Source organism: Canis lupus, chromosome 29, assembly GCF_048164855.1.
Source record: "Canis lupus baileyi chromosome 29, mCanLup2.hap1, whole genome shotgun sequence".
In the NCBI taxonomy this organism is placed as follows: domain Eukaryota; kingdom Metazoa; phylum Chordata; class Mammalia; order Carnivora; family Canidae; genus Canis; species Canis lupus.
The window spans coordinates 37,186,476-37,204,110 of NC_132866.1; the positions used below are offsets into that span (position 1 = coordinate 37,186,476).

The window sequence follows — 17,635 nt, forward strand, 5'->3', positions numbered from 1 at the left end:
GTTCAAATATTTCTGTAACTCGAGTTAGATAGTCTCCTGTTTTTTAACAGCCTCATCTGTTTAGTTGGCCCAGATCTTTGGAGCTCGTGAATCTTTTAACATCTATGATGTTTCTCTGTTTGCTTAGGCTGAGGGGAGTGGAGAGAGGCCAGAGATCTGTTTGTCCAGGCTGGAAAATTTCATTTGCTCTCATCGTGCTTTGCCAGGTTAAATGCTCCCCGGCTTCAGAGAGGGTAGTGAGTGCAGTTTTCAGTAGTTGCACAGCGAGGTATGCTTGCCCTGGGTCGGAGGGAATCCTGCCTCTGTTGTTATAGTGGAGACTGTCTATTTCTCTGATAGATTTTGCTTGTCAGCTGCCTTCCACTTGGCCTGGGCTACTGGCTAGCCCACTGTGTGAAGATAAGCAGAAATAAAGAGGAACACAGGCTTCTGCAAGCTGCCAACACCCACCCCCCATTGCTGGGACCACTGCTGTTCTGACACGGAGGGTATCTCTGGGAGGTAGGCCCCACACACCTGTTTCCTAGCAGGCTTTCCTTCTTCTGTGGTGTATTTCAGAGCACCTCCTCAGCCTACAGCTTTCTCTCTTGCACCAAAACTCGTCTGCTCTCTCATCTCTCACTCTCTGCCCTTCCACACTGATGCCCATCTTCCCTGGAGTTTATGAGAGCTGATTCTGCATGGTGCTAGAGTGTAGACTTTTTTGAAATCAAGGATATTTGGAGGTGCCTGGGTGGCTCAGTCAGTTAAGCATCTTTTTTTTTTTTAAGATTTTATTTATTTATTCATGAGAATACACAGAGAGGAGAGAGAGAGAGGCAGAGACACAGGCAGAGGGAGAAGCAGGCTTCATGCAGGGAGCCCGATGCGGGACTCGATCCAGGGTCTCCAGGATCACACCCTGGGCTGCAGGCAGCGCTAAACCGCTGAGCCACAGGGGCTGCCCAAGCATCTGACTCTTGATTTTTGGCTCAGTTCATGGTTGAGGGTCATGAGATTAAGCCCCACATCAGGCTCCATGCTCAGCATGGACTCTGCTTGAGATTCTTTCCCTCTCCCTCTGCCCTTCCCCCTGCTCAACCCCCGCCCCCCACACACTCTCTCTCTCTAAAATAAATAAATAAACCTTTACAAAAAAGAAAGCAAGGATATTTGTGCACCCATGTTCGTAACAGCATTATTCTCATAGCTGAAAGGGGAACACCACCTAAGTGCCCGTTGGTGGATGAATGGATGAACAAAATGTAATATAGTTAGACATCCTTAAAAAAGGAAGGAAAATCTGAAACACTGCAACACGGATGAACCTTGAAGTTATTAGGCTTAGTGATATAAACCAGACACAAAAGGACAAATACTATATGAGTCCATCTACATGAGATACCTAGAATAGGATAATTCATGGAAACAGAAGGTAGAACAATGGTTTCCAGGGGCCACAGGGAGGGAGAAAGGGGAGCTGTTGTTTAATGGATTTGGAGTTTCAGTTTGGAAAGATGAAGTTCTGGAGATGGATGGTGATGATGGTCGTAGAACAGTGTGGATTCACTTAATAATACCACTGAACTGTACATTTAAAAATGCCTAAAGTGGTAAGTTTTATGTATATCTTACCATAATTTTTTTTAAAAAGGGGTATGGGTTTTGGAGACAGTCCGCCTGTTTCAAATCCTGCCTTTGCCATTAAGTTGTACAGCTGTTAGCAGGCTCCTGAGCCTCCTTGCGCTTCAGTCCTCATCTGTAAAGTGGGAATACTAGCTATATTAAAGCACAGCTCTGGAGGCTGACACTGGCAGAGCTGTGCTCCTGGCTCCGTGTTCGGTGATGGATGCTGCATCCTTTCCTGGGTGCTTGTGTGGGGGTTGGAAAGGGAGCTCAGTTTACCATCCTGTTGATCCCCAGCCTTCTTCCAGGGGTGTGTGGCCATGCTTCCCCTCCCACTCAAGTCTCAGCACCGTCCTCCCTGCCCATTGTGCTCTGCTTGTTTCTTGATCTCCAGTAACACCCTGTTTTTCACACTCAACCCCAGAGTCCCCTCCATCAGCCCCTGACCGCTGGGTCCTGGTTCCTGAGGGCTCTGAGAAGGTGTCCGTCCTATATCTCTTGATACTTTATTGTGTCTGTTTGTTGAAACACCTGCTTCTCCTATGGATGCTAAGGTCCTGGACAAAGTCCTTCCTGGCCCCAGGGCGCTGTTTTCTGAACTGGAAACTGACCACAAATGGCATATTCCTTGCTGCCCTAACATGTGGCCCTGGTGCACAGTCAGCAAATACTGTGTCCTCTTTTGGGGCCTCAGTTTCTCCATCTGTGTAGTCAACAAATGATGTCATTATAGCTCTGATACAGTGTGCCTTTATGATGGTAATTGGTGTCAAGCCAAGTATAAGTCTAGGGGACCCTCTCCTGTGAGAGGGAGAGTGCAAGAGTGTGTGCATGTATTGTGGAGGAACGTGGGTGTGTGCATGTGTGTGTTCAGACAGGAAACAGCCTCAGCTCCCAGCAGTGTGGAAGACTTCCTTTCTCTCACGATCCTAAGGGATAGAGGTGGAGGACTGTCCGACCTGCCTGAGTGACTGGGTGTTCAGTGTCCTGCGGTAAGAGTGTTGCTCCTGGTCCTCATCACCGGGAGTTACATGCAGAAGCCAGGAGGGGGCACCAAAGACAAACAAATGCAGAAGGCAGCGGGTGGGCTCTCAGCTCCACCTCCTGCCTGACTGGGATGGAGCTGGGAGCCCTTGTCTCTGATCCAGGCCTCTGGCGGACAATGACAATAACAATTATTACTCACTACAGTTATTGCTTATTTAGTATTTATACTCCCCAGGACTGGGCTGACTGCATTATGTGGATTTTCTTGTTTTATTTCCCTATTATGGAACCCTATATTTTTGTAAATCTGTTATTAAAAACACCCAGAGTAGAGCTAAAAGCACTAAAAAGCCCTGAGTCCTGCCTCTCAGTAGTCATGTGACTTTGGACACATCTTTCAGCCTGAGGTTTTTCTACATAAAAGAGATTTTTTAGCACAACTCTGTGTTCAGATATATGGGAATATGTGCATAAATGTGTACACATGTACATGCCCATGTGAGTGTGTGTGTTTGCACATGTACGTTAAAGCCCCAGGGGATGGAGTTGGGGAGTGAAGGGGAGATGCCCGGAGGGCAGTTGACACCAGGAATTTGGTGCCCATGAGAGACGATGAGATCCAGATGCATTCTGGGGGTCGTATTTCAGAAGAGAGGCCAGGGAGCACGTTTACAGTACAGAGAGGAGAGCACCAAGGGCAGGCCCAGGGCAGTCCTATGCCTCAGGAGAGGTGGAAGGAGCATAGATGAAAAGCCAGAGAGGGTGCTTATAGAAAGAAGTGGGAATGGGAAGCATCAGGATATGCACAGGTGGTGAAAAAGGCATCTTGGTGCCTGGGTGGAAACTGTCCCTTGGGGAGGAGACTGCCACAGGGTTGTGCTCAGGTGATGGAACAGGGCCCTACAAGGGTGCCCCTGGGGTATGGACCAGCAGGCAGACCACAGTGGTGGTGCCACTTCAAGGCACTACTGAAACTGGAGAGAGATGAATTACTCAACAGGTATGCTTGGGACACTCATCAGTCCATTGAAAAAAACATCAAGTCACTCTTCACACTACAAAATAAATTCTAGCTGTTAAAGCTTTAAATGTTAAAAAGGAAAACACAAAAGCCTTGTGATCAAGTGTTGAATTTGAGAGTGATCCCAGGAAGCAGGGGTGATGGAGTGGACACAATGAGGGGTGGATAAGTAGCTGACCGCAGGGCCTCTGACTGAGGACCACACAGAACACACTGGTGGCTGGGGGTTGGCTTCTCCTGCCACTGCCCCCAGAAATTCCTCTGAGGTGTGGATGGCTTGCACATCCGGGCGCCCTGAGTGAAGAGAGAGGAACACAGGTGACACAGAACTTTTGAAATCACAGGGCCCTGAGACTGTCCTGGACACAAGCACCACAAACAGGTTTGAGGAAGAGAGAAAAGTCCCCACTCGCAACCACGGGGTCTACGGACCTACGTGAACTTGCATAGACCCTTCCGTGCTTTTTCTCAGGCCTGTACATTTTCCCCATAGTTGCATTTATGGAAAGTTGTGCTTCTAAGCAATCTTTACTTATCCACTTAATTTTAATACTCGGATCTTTTTTTTAAAAGACGCCACTTAGTCCTGCTACTGCCGTTGCTGGAATCCGCCGTGACTGGCCGTCCGCTCCTCCGCATGCTGCTCTTGGTGTTGGGAGGCCCCCGGTGGCTGGCACCGGCTCCCGGCTCCCCTGCGGGCTGCTCTGCCGTCTGCGTCCCAGCCTCCGTCAGCATCCTCGCCATCCCTTCGGCATGGACACGGAGCTTTCCACGCAGTGATTCCAGTTCCGTGAGCTTGACCGCACTTGGTCGGGCCTCTTGCTGGGCAGGGAGGCGTGGCTGCCTCCCGCGGATCGCGGATCGGTGCGGCACCGCGGCTCGCAGAGGCTCGCTGGCAGGACCAGGGCTCACCACTTCCATCCTCTCCTCTCCCGTGTGCCCTCAGCCCAACCCTTCTCCCCACACCCACTGCCTTCTGATCTTACCAGAGACACCACCAGAACCTCCTTGGGCCCACCGGGGGCCTTGGGGTGCTCTGTTGCACCCTCGGCCCCCGGGCGTCCTTGAGGTGGGAGCTGCCTGGGCTCTCCCGTCCGAGGCTGCAGACTGCGCGCACGTGCTGCCCGCGGGGTTTCGGCGGGGTCTGCACGGGGCGTGTTCCCTCGAAGGGAGCCGCAGTGCCCGTCCAAGAGACATCTGTCCTGCTGGCTTTAGGCTCAGGGTAAAGTCCTAGAGAGATCCTGTTCTGTGAGCCTCACAGTGCACTCGGCCCCTGCCCTGGCGCACGCATGGACGCACGTGCACCCCACACACACACACACACTCTTGTCTCTGTGCCTTGAACTACAGCCCCCCTGCCTGCTTGCCCATCCTTCAAAGCCAGCTCAAAACCCATCTCAGAATCTCCGGTCCTCTTTCCTTCCCCTCCTCTTAGAAGACGTGATGCTCTCCTCAGCCACCAAGTATTCATGAGGCGTTTAGTGAAGGCGAGGACCTCCTGTGTCTGGCGCAGCTACCGAGCATGTTCTATGAGCCAAGCCCAGAATCCTCTGTGAGTCCAGGGCAAGGTGAACCTCATCGGACAGAAGAAGAAACTGAGGCACAGAAAGGCCATCTGGCCGAGCTGGGTTCACACTCAGGCTTCCTAGCTGAGCCTTCTCCCAGAGCTCGGGTGGGCAAGGCTTGGACACACGCTCGGGAGGTGTGCGGCTCGGGAGTGCGGGAGCAGGCAGCGGGGAGCGGTGCGTGCCAACAAGGGCATCCTGGAGTCCTGGAGCAGGAGCTGGGGAGAGCATAGGAAGGGGGCTGGAGGTGGAGGTGGAGGAGGGCAGGACGAAGGCTGGCCCAGGCGACAGAGGCTCTGCTGGACAGGACAGGGAAGCTAGGAGTCCAGCTGGGTACGGAGGCCCCGGTGGGCTGCCGCGTCACACCAGCAGGTCAGCTGAGCTGCTCTGTGACATGGTCTCTAGGCGCGTTCTTTCATCCCTGTGCCTGTATATTTGTTCAACGAACCTATGTTAAGAAATCCTCATATATACTTTCTTTCCATGGCCCAGGACATAGGAATATGATTAGCTGCCCTGGGAGTTAGAAAAGAAAGTAGGAGGCATCTTTGTAGGATGTTGGCCTTGGGTGTATCCCTTAGTCTTCTGTGGTTGGGTTCGTAGGAGTTGTGCCCCGAAGGTGCTAAAACCGAAAAGTGACGGAACAGACTTTGAGATCACCACTCATGCCCCAGCCACTCACTCTGCTGAGAGTGGACCTGTCTTCTCTTTCTAACAACAATAAACTTAGCAGTAGCCACTCTCACCTACTGGGTGCTTTCTCTAGGCCAGCCTCTGTGTTTAGTGCTTTGCATATATTCTGTTATTTTGAACCTTAGAACAACCCTATGATTATTCCTATTCTGTGGACAAGGAAACTGAGCCCCAAGGAGGTCAAGTAGGTTCCCCAAGGTCTCTTAGCTAGAAGGTGACAGTGCCAAGGTTGGCCCAGCCCCAGGAACTCTGACACTTATTGCCACAGTCTCAAATCATATAATCTCTGTTCCAGAGTTTTCTGTGTTCCAGCAATTTTGACAAGCAGATGTGATTGGTCCTGCCCCACTGAGGCACAGACAGACCAGAGCTGGGAGCAGGGAGCTAGAATGAGAGCTGGCTTTCTCCCTCCTCAGAGCCATACATAGCTCATTTCCCAGAGCAGGGTGCCCATGCCCTGGTTATGAGAGGGCACCCGTCCCCACCTGCAGCGCGTAGCTTTTCTAGGCACCGCCCCTTACCTGTAAGGCTAGGAGGGCCTATGACATGGGGCCGCTGGTGAGGAACTAGGCCCTCAGTGCTGGGTGCCTGCACATGTGCTGTCTGGGAAAGGCTGCCTCCTGGTGAGCACTGCTTATTGGCCATGTGCTGCCCACACGGCCTGAGGCGGCGGCCCCTCTCCCCTCCTGCCCCAGATCCCAGCATGGGGCTTCCCTCATCTGCTGTGTTTGGCCCTGGTTGCCCTAATTCTGCCATGTGTGAGCAGCAGCCCTTCTGGAAACCACGTTCTCCAGGGAGATTTGATTATGTCCTGGTGGTGCCACCTCGTTAATGCAATCAGGAAGTTTCTTCAAGACTTCAGCTGCTTTGCTGGCAGCCGGGCCTGGCTCCCGGGACATCTATGCTGCTCTATTGCTCACAGTGTCTCTCCAGGCTAGAAGGGCCTGGCACCCTCCACTGACCATGCCAATGTCCAGAGACAAGGACTGGCTGCCTCACCAGAGTTTCCTGTTGTTGCTCTCGTCCCTTCTCGGAGTGAGGTCATTGGCTCTGATTTTATTCAGAATCGTTGAGGGTCTTCAACTATTTAGAAAAAGTACTCTGTGATGGAATCAGCACTTTGGAGAACATTCCAGAAAATGGCCATTTTCCATTAAGGTTAGGCTCTTAATTGAAAATGTTAAGACGAGGAAATTTGGGGACAGTCCAGAAATTCTTTCCATTATGATAATAAGCTGTAATCAGAACCAAAGAGTTGTGTTAATTCTCATGGGTTCTCTCCCCAGGATTGCCTAGAATGTGTCATCAACAGACTCTGGGATTTGAGGTGAGGGAATTGATGAGGTCAAATATGGCAGGAAACAGATACAGGGAGGGTAGGAGGTGCATCTTGCCCCTTGGTTTTCGTTTTTTTTTTTTTTTTTTTTTTTTTTTTATGATAGTCACACAGAGAGAGAGAGAGAGAGAGAGGCAGAGACACAGGCAGAGGGAGAAGCAGGCTCCATGCACCGGGAGCCTGACGTGGGATTCGATCCCGGGTCTCCAGGATCACGCCCTGGGCCAAAGGCAGGCGCTAAACCGCTGCGCCACCCAGGGATCCCGCCCCTTGGTTTTCCTGCATCCCCACCTGCTCACCCCAGGCTACACTCAGGTCTGACCTCAGAGGCAACTCAGTGTCATGCAGTTTGAAAGCATGGGGACAGGGCCTTCCAGGCAGAGGGTGAGCATGAGTTGTGTCTGGGTGAGTGGGGGCCGTGGGGACAGTGCAGGGTGGGCAGCAGTCAGGGTCTGGGGCTGCGTTGAGTGTCTGAGCTTTCCAAGTAAGGCAGGGACTAGATGTTGTCAGTGAGGCTGCTGCAGGAAAGGGATCACTGAGGGAAGGGCAGGTTTCCCAGGCGATGGCCAAAGGAAGCACTTGTCCAAGTGCATCTGAGTGGCTGAATATGGTTCTTGAGGGCACAGGAAGCCTTGCCTGCTCCATGTTCCCTTTCCATGTGGGGTCAAGTGGAATTCCCTCTGAACCAGCCTGGCTTCCTCACTCTTGTACCTTCTGGCTGGCACCCCACGGTTTCTGTGAGTGGAGCTGTCCAGATGGAGATGCCCAGCCATGTCAGCTGTCCCCAGGGGGCTTCTTAGAGCCTGGACTCTGGGCCTGGATCTGCCCCATGGGCTGAGGGTCCCCAGACAGATCTCACTGGCTTCAGTAGAATTCCTCACAAACCCACCCCATGGGCCCACTGCCTGACTTCACAGAAAGCTACTGGTTGAATGTAAAATTGTCAGGGCCTTGGATATGGGGGAGATAATGGCAAGGAGGGTGATGGTGACACAGTCACATAATCATTAATTTCCTCCCCTTTAAGGCCCACCTGGAACTTTTTTTCCCTTTCTTATTCCTGAAAACTCCCCACTTTAATGAGCAGTTTCTCTCTCTGTTGGGTCAAGGTAATCTAGGAAATTAGAAAAAAAATACCATTAACATGTATTGAGAGACTATCGTGTGCCAGTAGCTTTACATACCATAAAATCAGTGGCTGGCCACAGGTGGCTTTTTCCAGATGACACAGCCTACTTGAAGTGAGGCTGGGATTGGAGCCAGGTCTTTCTGGGCCCCTGCCCTCCCTCCAAGGGGCTGAGCTGTGAAATGTGTCAGTGGAGGACAGTGTCAACTCTCTTGGGACAACTGTGTCCCCATGTCCTTCCAGCCCCTCTCCTTCCTGCTGCCAGCCTGAGTCCTCTGGGCACTTTCAGGCCACATGGCAGCAAGGACTTCTGTGCCTCAGAAGGGACCAGGATCCCTGAGAGGCAGACATCTACCCACCTCCTGGCCCAAGAGACTGGGTGCTCTTTGCTGCCCTTATCATTTAATCCCCCCCTTTACATTCATGCTTATCACAGAACAAAAAATAAAGCTGTGTCAGGAAATTAGGGGTGGTGGCCAAGACTGCCATCCATTTCTGACAATATTCACTTTTGGATCAATTCAGAAAGTGACCTCTCTTGGTTTCCTCATGGAGTTCCCACAGAAATGGTCAGAGAACCAAAGCTTGACATAGCATCTTGATGAGGCTGAGATGAGATCAGATCACACAAAGACTGTTCCTGTATTAGCTGGGAAACCATTGGAAACCCTGAGATGTCTTCAGGACTTTTACATGAGCAAACACATAATAGCAAGTCTCCTAGATTAGGGTTAGGAAAACACTGGTCTTTCCCAACGAATGATTATGGCTTTTTGTCCTGGATAATAAGGGTTAAATTATATCCTGTGTTCCTTTTTACCTTAGCTTCCAGGAAGCTCAGTTTTATGTTCAACTCCAGAGCTACTTTCCTTGGGCTGGGTGTCTGGTACAGGCCCTGGTCCCTGCCCCTTCTTCATCACATGAGCCTGTTGTTTGACTTTTGTACATGTTTCTCATTATTGCTTATTTCGGGACATCCTTTCTGGAGAGAGACAGCATAAAGAGTGAGTGAGCAATGATGGGCGAGGCAGGCAACAGTGAAGGGCTCTCTGCTGAGGATGGATGAGGTATGTGGGCTGACAAGGAGGACACAGGACCGAGGCCTCAGGGGTGGCAACGGGGAAACAGGTGTCAAGGAGCAGACACCGATGGTGACATCTCAACGTGCCATATTACATGGAATAAACAGAAGTGTTGCAAGTTAGCATCAACAGACCTCACAGCACAGAAGGGAAAACCCATCGACGGCTCCATGCCCTTTACTCAGGTGTCGCTGCTTTCCCATTTCTTGACTGTCTTGGCACGTGTCCCTGAGGCAATGTTGAATGTGTCTGTATTGTGCTTTGCTCTCTAGCTTTAAGCCAGAAGGAGAAGACTCAGGCTCCATATGCACTCGTGTCTTACCCTACCTCTTGTTGGGACTCACTTAAGTTATCCCTATTTTTTCTCACTGATGAAGATGGTGCTACAGTGAACCTGCTCATGCATGCAGCTTTTTTCCTTCTCTTACATCATTACCACGGGATAATCACCCGAATGTGGAACTACCACACCAGAGTATGAGCATTTGAATGCAGGGTGTGTGGCTGGCCCGAAGGACCTGGCCAGTTCCCAGGGCACCAGCCCCACATTGCCTGTTCCTGGGCCCCAAACTTATACTATTGGGTTTGCCATGAAGACATTAATTTGCTACAAAACTGCACCTTATCACTCAATCTGAATTTCTTTGGCTGCTATGTGGTTGAACAGTTTGCTTACTTTCTGTTGTCTTTTTTGTTTCTTTGTTTTTGCTTTTTGTGTTTCATTCTCATGAACTCTCTATTCATGCCCATTGTACCTTTATCAATCAAGGACTTGATGAAGTCATTAACATTTGAGGGAATTTTTAAATGCAATGGTAGCTATAGGTCTGCCATGTTTAACACAAATATCTTTCTGGCCAGTTTCCTCCTTTTTTTAGTGTCCCCCCCTCCTCAGAAGTTCAGATTGTTTTCTAGTTAAGTCAAGGGAACTGGCTGGTTGTCGTTCCTCACTCAGTTTGGGCACCCCCCAAGCGGCTGCCATGCCCGGGTGGGAGTGGGCTTTGGGGCATAGCTTGTGCATTTGAGGTCTGTATCTGGACACTGCATTGTGCTTTATTACCTCTTGGGCCCCAGAGGCTTGAGAGCAGGGACAAGTCCAACACCTGGACAAGGGTTGCTGGCAGGGCATCAACCTCGGGTCTGAAGGACCAGGGTAGATGAGCTACCAGCTCAGTCCTGGAGGGTGGCCACAACCAATCTTTTCCTGGGCCATGGAGCTTTCCAAGACCTTCCCATACCAGAGAAAACAGGTCCCAGCGACATGCCCTTCATTGGTCATATGCCACCCTCTGTGCTGGTAAGTGCTTGGTGAGCCTCTGGGGATGTAGCTGTGGGCCATCCTGGGGGTGTAGTGTGAGCACTCACTTCACCCTCTGCAGAGGGTTTTGTGCAATCAGAGACAGGGAGGGGCTGTGTCACACATGCTCAGAAAGACCCCCTTTACCTCTTCCCGTTCTGCAGACCTTCATGTCCAACATCTCCTCAGCTTCCTGCCCCTCGGGGTGCCTCAGTCACTTGTCAATACTGCTGATCATGCACTGTTCCCTCCTCCAGAAGGCTTCCCTTGCCGCCTTCTGCAATTAATTCCCAGGCCTCTGCACTGTACTTCCTGGAGGGGCATCCCGAGGACTTCCCGGTAGAGGTGTCCCCACAGGCACAGGTTGGCTATTACCTGGCCTACAGAAAGGCACAGTGGATAGTTGTCAGACTGAATTTGTTGTTGGCTGGTCAAACCCCAGGCCCTGGCAGACAAATGAGGTATTGGGAACCCCTGGCCTCCTTCGGATGTGAAGGTAGAGTCTCAGGATGCTTTGGGGGGGGGGGCGGGAAGCTGAGAGTTGCTCCCTTCCTGCCTCATGGCAGAGCCTGGGCAAATCTTGGGAAGGCAGCCAGCCGCCCTCTGTCTTTGGCCTCCTTTGTGTATGAGTCACCATCTGGAAGTCGCCTTCGTTTGTTTTAATTTAGTGGGAGTCGGCTCATCTTGGGAGTACTGCCACCGGCTTGTCCTTCCTTCCACTGTGGCTTTATGCTCTGTGAGGAAAGGGGGTGGGGTGCAGAGTGCTTTGCAATAAAGCACTTTCTCCTCATCCTCTTTAAACAATTTTTTTCTTAGCAGAAGCAATGGGAGAAATTTACTGGCCTGTCAGAAAAGCCATTGCTCATCAGACTGGAGAAAGGAAAAGCAGGGGTCATCAATTCATGGGCAGTGTCTCAGGAAGGGATTAAATCATTTAACAACATGTCCTTAAGAAATCATTGAAGCCTCATACTGCCATTCTCTTTTCCTGGACCTTCCCATCAAATACATTTTCCAAATGTAAAGCAAGCCAGATGCTGATGGTCATCTTCCCAGCAATTCCAAAGGCTGTGCCTGCACCATTTCTGGCAGACCTGTGTGTGCTGGGGCGTGGGGATGACACGCATGCGTGCGCCTACATTTGTCAACAAATAGGTATTTGTGTGATATGATCACATAAACACACACACAACCATTGCCTAGCCGTGATGGTTTTTGGTTTTCTTATGCTTGTGTTAGGTTGTGAATTGCCATAAATTCATTCAGATAAATAAAGGTGGAAGGATATCTAGGTCCCTCGCTGCAGGATTCCAGAAGCCTCTTTAGTGTTCCCTAGTGTATGTCACCTCTGCCGTGCACAGGGCTCTGCAGTGCCTGGCATGGTGTCACTGGGTGCCTGAGGGGACCTGCAAGCAGTCCCAGGCTGGTGTGCCCCTTGACAGCCCATGGACTAGTGGTTGGGAGCTTCGGCTTTGATGCTGGCTGGACCTGCGTTCAAACTGCAGCTCCCTGCCATCAAGCTTGTATGGCTTCTCCTCTCTAAGCTGTCCTCTTAGGGCCATGTGAGCCCAGAATGTGTGGTGCATTTAGGTTGATAGATGAAGCGTCCTTTCGGTTGTCAGTGTGCCTGAAATTCTAGCAGCCTGTCTCACCAGGACACTTAACCAGTCATGATGCAGGAGGTGTGGAGAACTATAATATCATGATGGTTAATTTTTATATGTCAACTTTGCCTGGGCCACAGAGTACCCAGATTAAACATTATTTCTGGATGCATCTGTGAAGGTGCTTCCAGAAGAGATTAGCATGTGAACTGGTAGACTGAGGAAAGCAGATTGCCTTTCCCAGTGTGGGTGGACCTTATACCATCAATCAAAGGCCTGAATAGAACAAATAGAACAAAAGACGGAGGAAGGGAGGGTTTGTTCCCTTTCTGCCTACCCACTGAGCTGTGACTTGTCTCCTCCTGCCCTTGGACCAGGGCTTACTCCATTGGCTTCCTGATTCTCAGGCTTTTGGACTCCAAATGGAACTACACCACCGGCTCTCCTAATGACAGATAGGGGAACTCAGCCTCTATAATTGTGTGGGGCAGTTCCTCATAATAAACCTCTTTTTATGTTATGGAGAACACTGACTAATACAGATGTGAAGGGGGTCACTACAGCCTGGCCAGTTACCAAAACACAGATGAAATATCCCTGATGGAATTAAATAGGAAGACTTTGTAAGCACTAATCATTCCGTTTTGTTCTTCTCACAAACACTTGAGGAATTGCAGGGGTGGACCAGTCACCTCTCCAGCCTCATAGGTCTCGGGTACTTGTGGGAGATGGCTGTCCCCCAGTGGGTGAGCAGAGAGGCGCGGAGGGCGGGCACCAGCAAGGCCATGGTGCTGGGGGCTGAGGGCGGATGCTTCCCTGCACAGGGCACAGAGCCAGAGCACTGTGGGCACTGCCCACCTCTCGGGAAGGTGGGAGAAGCTCGGCAGGTCTGCAGAACCGCAGGGATGGGAGAGCTGCCAGACGCACGGACACCCACCCCCACGGGTCCAGGCAGCCGGAGCTCAGCTCGGCAGGCAGACTGCATCTTCAGGGTCTTATTTGCTGCTTATGGAAGAAACCGAGGGCAGAGGCAGCTCAGGGTGCAGGGTGCACTGAAGCCTTAATAGGGCCTGACACCCTGGCCCACGGACTCCGAGGGCCCTGGAGTGTCTTCCATTTTCCTCTCCACGTGACAATATCACACTCCACCCCCCCCCACCTCTGAGGGCCCAGTGTGTGCGAGGCTGCATTCCTTTACCTGGTTTTCCCATAGTGTTACCTGCAGGCAGCCTTGCCCCTAATGGGTGTTGGGAATGTGGGCCACACCGAGGGCCTGGTGAGAGATCTATGGCCCTGGCCCAGTGGAAACTGAGAGACCCCTGGGGGTGCTATAGTGCTTGGAGATGAGCCCTATGGCCACCTCAGCTGGCATCATCTGGGGACTGGCCCACTGATCACCCCTGGTAGGTTCATGGGGCAGCTCCTGCTCCTCCCCTAACCCCCCTCTGTGCCTCTATCAACTAGTTAAGGGGTGGCAGCTGCAGCCCTTGGGCTGCTGGAAACGGAGGGGGGTGAGGGGTATGGTTGGAACTGTGTCCCATGTCCTCTGGGATGTGGCACATTCTCATGTCAGAGGATGGTGGGGTCAGTCTGGCATTGTGGGACAATGCTTACTCTCTCTGCAGGGGCCAGGGGGCCATCTGTACTGCCCACAGACTCTGTTCAGGACCATCCTTGTCTGTGGCTGGGGCAAGAGAGAGAGAGGACGAGGCAGCTTAGATGCACACCATTTGTCTGGTCCCCTTGTCTTTACCAGACCTCGTTCCTGGAGCTCTGAGTCACTGAGTGCTACTGCTCACTGGAGAGGCAGATGGCCCTGTCCTCTGTGTGTCTGCCCCACCCCCAGGGACCCAGGGGTAAGATACAGGGGCTCCTCTCTCAGGCCTCACACCCTGCCCAGGCTCTCAGGGGCAACAGTCATACTTCCTGGCCCAGGCTAAGAGCCTCCTCCAGGGGCATCACCTTTGCCCTGTTTCCCTCTTTTCCCTACCTTGCCCTCTCCCTGTAGGTGGACACGAGTCGTGTGAAGCTAGAACTGATCTTCACCACATTCTCTGTGGTTCTGCTTCCTTCAAGAGAGGCTGAGGGCTGAGGTCAGAGACAGACACACCAGATCTATCATTGTGCTTCTTTTTAAATTTTATTTTCTTTATTTATTTGAGAGACAGAAGGAGCTAATGAGCATGAGCTGGGAGGAGGGGCAGAGGGAGAGGTTCCCCATGGAGCAGAGAGCCCTATGCTGGGCTCTATCTCAGGACCCTGAGCGGAAATCAAGAGTTGGATGCTTAATCGACTAAGCAACCCAGGTGTCCTATCTTTGTGCTGCTGCTGCTGCTGCTGCTTTTTTTCTCTCCAGACAGGTATATTTGCTTCCTTTATTTGAACAATGAGAAAAAGTCATCATTACCTGCTGTGTACAAGTGAGGACAGGAAGGGGCTACAGTGTTCTCCCTGCGGGACAGGCTCCTTCCAAGGACGCACCTGCGCGGGCTTCCCCGCCCCCCCCCCCCCCCCCCCCGCAGCCTCTGCCCCGGGGGGCGCCCCAGCACCGCCCACCCACGCAGCTGCCCCTCCACGCAGGCCCCCCTGCGCACCACCAGACCTCCCCTTCCCCGCTCCCCGGCGGTGGACATCCACGTCGGCGAGTGTCCATTTACCTGGGCCTTGCCCTCGTCGTAGGTCAGGCGGCGCGTCCCTTCCAACACGCAAGGCCATCTGACCTCCAGCGCCGCTTGGGGATTTGTCTCTGAGCTCGAGCTCCAGGGACTCCGTCCCTTCTGCCCCGACTTAACATGCCGCCCCCTAGCTTTGTGCTTCTTGAACAAGCTGTCAGTGAGGATCTCCTTGCGCCTGCAGGCCAGCTAGATAGGGATGCAGTTAACAACCGTGGAAACAAGGCCTATGGAGGTGGCGCCAAGTTCTCAGGGATGCGAGGGCACACAGGGCCTTGCCCTGGGGGGGGTGTTGGTGGGCACCGAGCTCTCCTGAGTGGGTCCTGGAGCAGCAAGCCCAGGCCTTGGGGGAAAGGGGACAACAGCTAGCACAACACCAGGGGGCAGGGAACATGGTGGGTGTAGGAACCAGCTTGGCTCTCTGGCCAGAACTTCCACAGCTTTAGCACCAAAGGCACCATAGGCCAGGAAAGCGCTCCATCTTGGCCCAACTGGGACTGTTTACCCTCCGGTAAGAGGAGAGGCCAGAAAAGCAGGCCAGGCTCAGAGGGTGACAAAACACACCCAGGAGCTTATACTTGACCGCTGCGGGTAGTGGTGGATCACAGAAAGGTTTGATCCAGCGGCCCACAGGTCAGATTGTGCTTCTGAAAGATTTTGAGGCTGCGCTCAAAGACATGGACAGGGGAAGGCAGGGGCGAGTCAGGAGGCTTTTGGTGATAGAAGCCAGGCTTTGAAGGCTTTTAAACTGGGCTGCAGTGGGGGAAGCAGGGGATACATGGAGGGGGCAAGACCAGGAACTCAGGACCCAGTAGGTGTTGGGTGAGGCAAGGTGTCCAGGGGAGGGTAGATGGGATCCATTCCCCCAGAGAGCTGAGCAGCTCTGTGTTGGACCCATGGAGAAGGAGGGGGGTGGAGGCAACAGCAGATGAAAGGGTATCCTTCAGCTTTGCCAATTTGCTGCTTCACAAAGAAACCAGTGTGAACCAGTGGAGACAGCGGGTGTGGATGTTGGTTTCCCCAGTGGATTCCTCGGGACAGAAGGGCGCTATGTTGCAGCACAACAATCAGTTAAGTTTGGAAATGCTGAATTTATCTTGCTAAACGAGCCTCCTCTCTGGCTGACCACCCAGAGCTGGACCTTGGCACCACCATGAGCTCCACAAGAGTTGGGGAGTTTGTGGTAATCAAGGTGTGGGTGGAAAGAGCTGGCACGCACTCTGCTAAGAAGTCAGCTGCAATAGGATGAGGAAGTGGGAGTCAGAGAAAAATAGGGGACTGAGTGAGGGCCAAAGAGGGAGGAGCAGACCAAAGGTGCACTGAGGTCCAGCAGAGTCCAAGAGGTGGGAAGACAGGCCAGATGATGGGAGCCAGCATCCCTCCTGGCCCCACACCTGCTCCTGGGCCTCACTGGGCTCTCCCTTCTCCTGATCAACCCATCCTCTTCTGTCTCCAATTTCATCCCTGGTTTATTCTATGCATCTTTTCCAAACGTCTGGTGTGGAATATAGAGCTCATTAATTTTCATTCTATATTTTCCTTAACATAGCACCTAAGGTTATAAATTTCCCTCCAGAAACTGAGTGGGAAAAAATAGAGAGGGAGACAAACCATGAGAGACTCCTAACTCTGGGAAATGAACAAAGGGTTGCAGAAGGGGAAGTTGGCAGGGGGTTGGGGTAACTGGGTGATGGGCACTGAGGGCGCTGGGTGTTATACTATATGCTGGCAAATTGAACTTCAATAAAAGCAAATGAAAAAAATTCTGACTTGAACTGTATTAAAAAAAAATTTCCCTCCAGTGTCAGTTTACCTGTATCCCATGAGAGTCAATATCTGCTGCTTCTATTATTGCTTGGTTTTTCATTATCGCTTCTCCTTTGGTTCATGAATTATTTTGGTTTCCAGATGTATCTGGGTTTGTGGATTTTCCTGTGATTTACTTCTAATATCATTGTGTTTTGATTAGAAAGCATGTTCTGTATATTATCTTCAGTATTTGTTGAAGCTTTCTTTGTGACCGACTACACAGTCAATTTTACAAACATTCCATCTGTTGCAGAGTTCTGGATCTGCCCAATATATCAAACTTAAAAATTGTGCATTTCAAATCTCCCTAGTTTTATAATTTTTATTCTGCTTGATGTATCACCTTTCTGAGAGTGGTGTATTAAATCTCCCAACCATGCTGGTGAGTGGGTTAATTTCTCCTAAGTGTGTCATTGTCACTCTGAGCTTCCATTATTGTTTGGCTCCGTTGTGCCTCTTGGTGCATTATCTGTGTCATCACCATGTTGCCAATTATTGTGTCACTATAGCCCTTTTACCCCTGCACTGCTTCCTGCCTTAACTCCTTTTTCTACAATGACTTTCTTTGGGAGTAGCATTGGCAGGTCCCTTCATTTTCCTATCACCTCACTTTTAACTTTTTTTTTTTTTTTTTTTTTTTCACTTTTAACTTTGATAGGTCAGTAAATTTCATATGTGTCATATACTTGCTTTTAAAAAATCTAGATGAAGAATCTGTTTTTAATTTATATATATAATTAAATAATTAATAATTACATATATATTTGAAGATTTATTTATTTATTTATTTATTTATTTGAGAGAGAGAGAGAGTATGTGCACACATGCAAGCACCCGT

At 51.1% G+C, this 17,635-nt stretch overlaps 1 long non-coding RNA gene across 1 annotated transcript; it reads right to left on the bottom strand.

The window, feature by feature from the left end:
• Window positions 1-14,442: 14,442 nt before the first annotated feature.
• LOC140620608 (uncharacterized) lies at window positions 14,443-17,217 on the bottom strand. Its single transcript, XR_012020349.1, has 3 exons — window positions 16,802-17,217; window positions 14,974-15,177; window positions 14,443-14,689 (listed from the first exon to the last, which is right to left on the bottom strand). It is a non-coding gene; the product is annotated as an uncharacterized lncRNA (long non-coding RNA).
• Window positions 17,218-17,635: the final 418 nt, after the last annotated feature.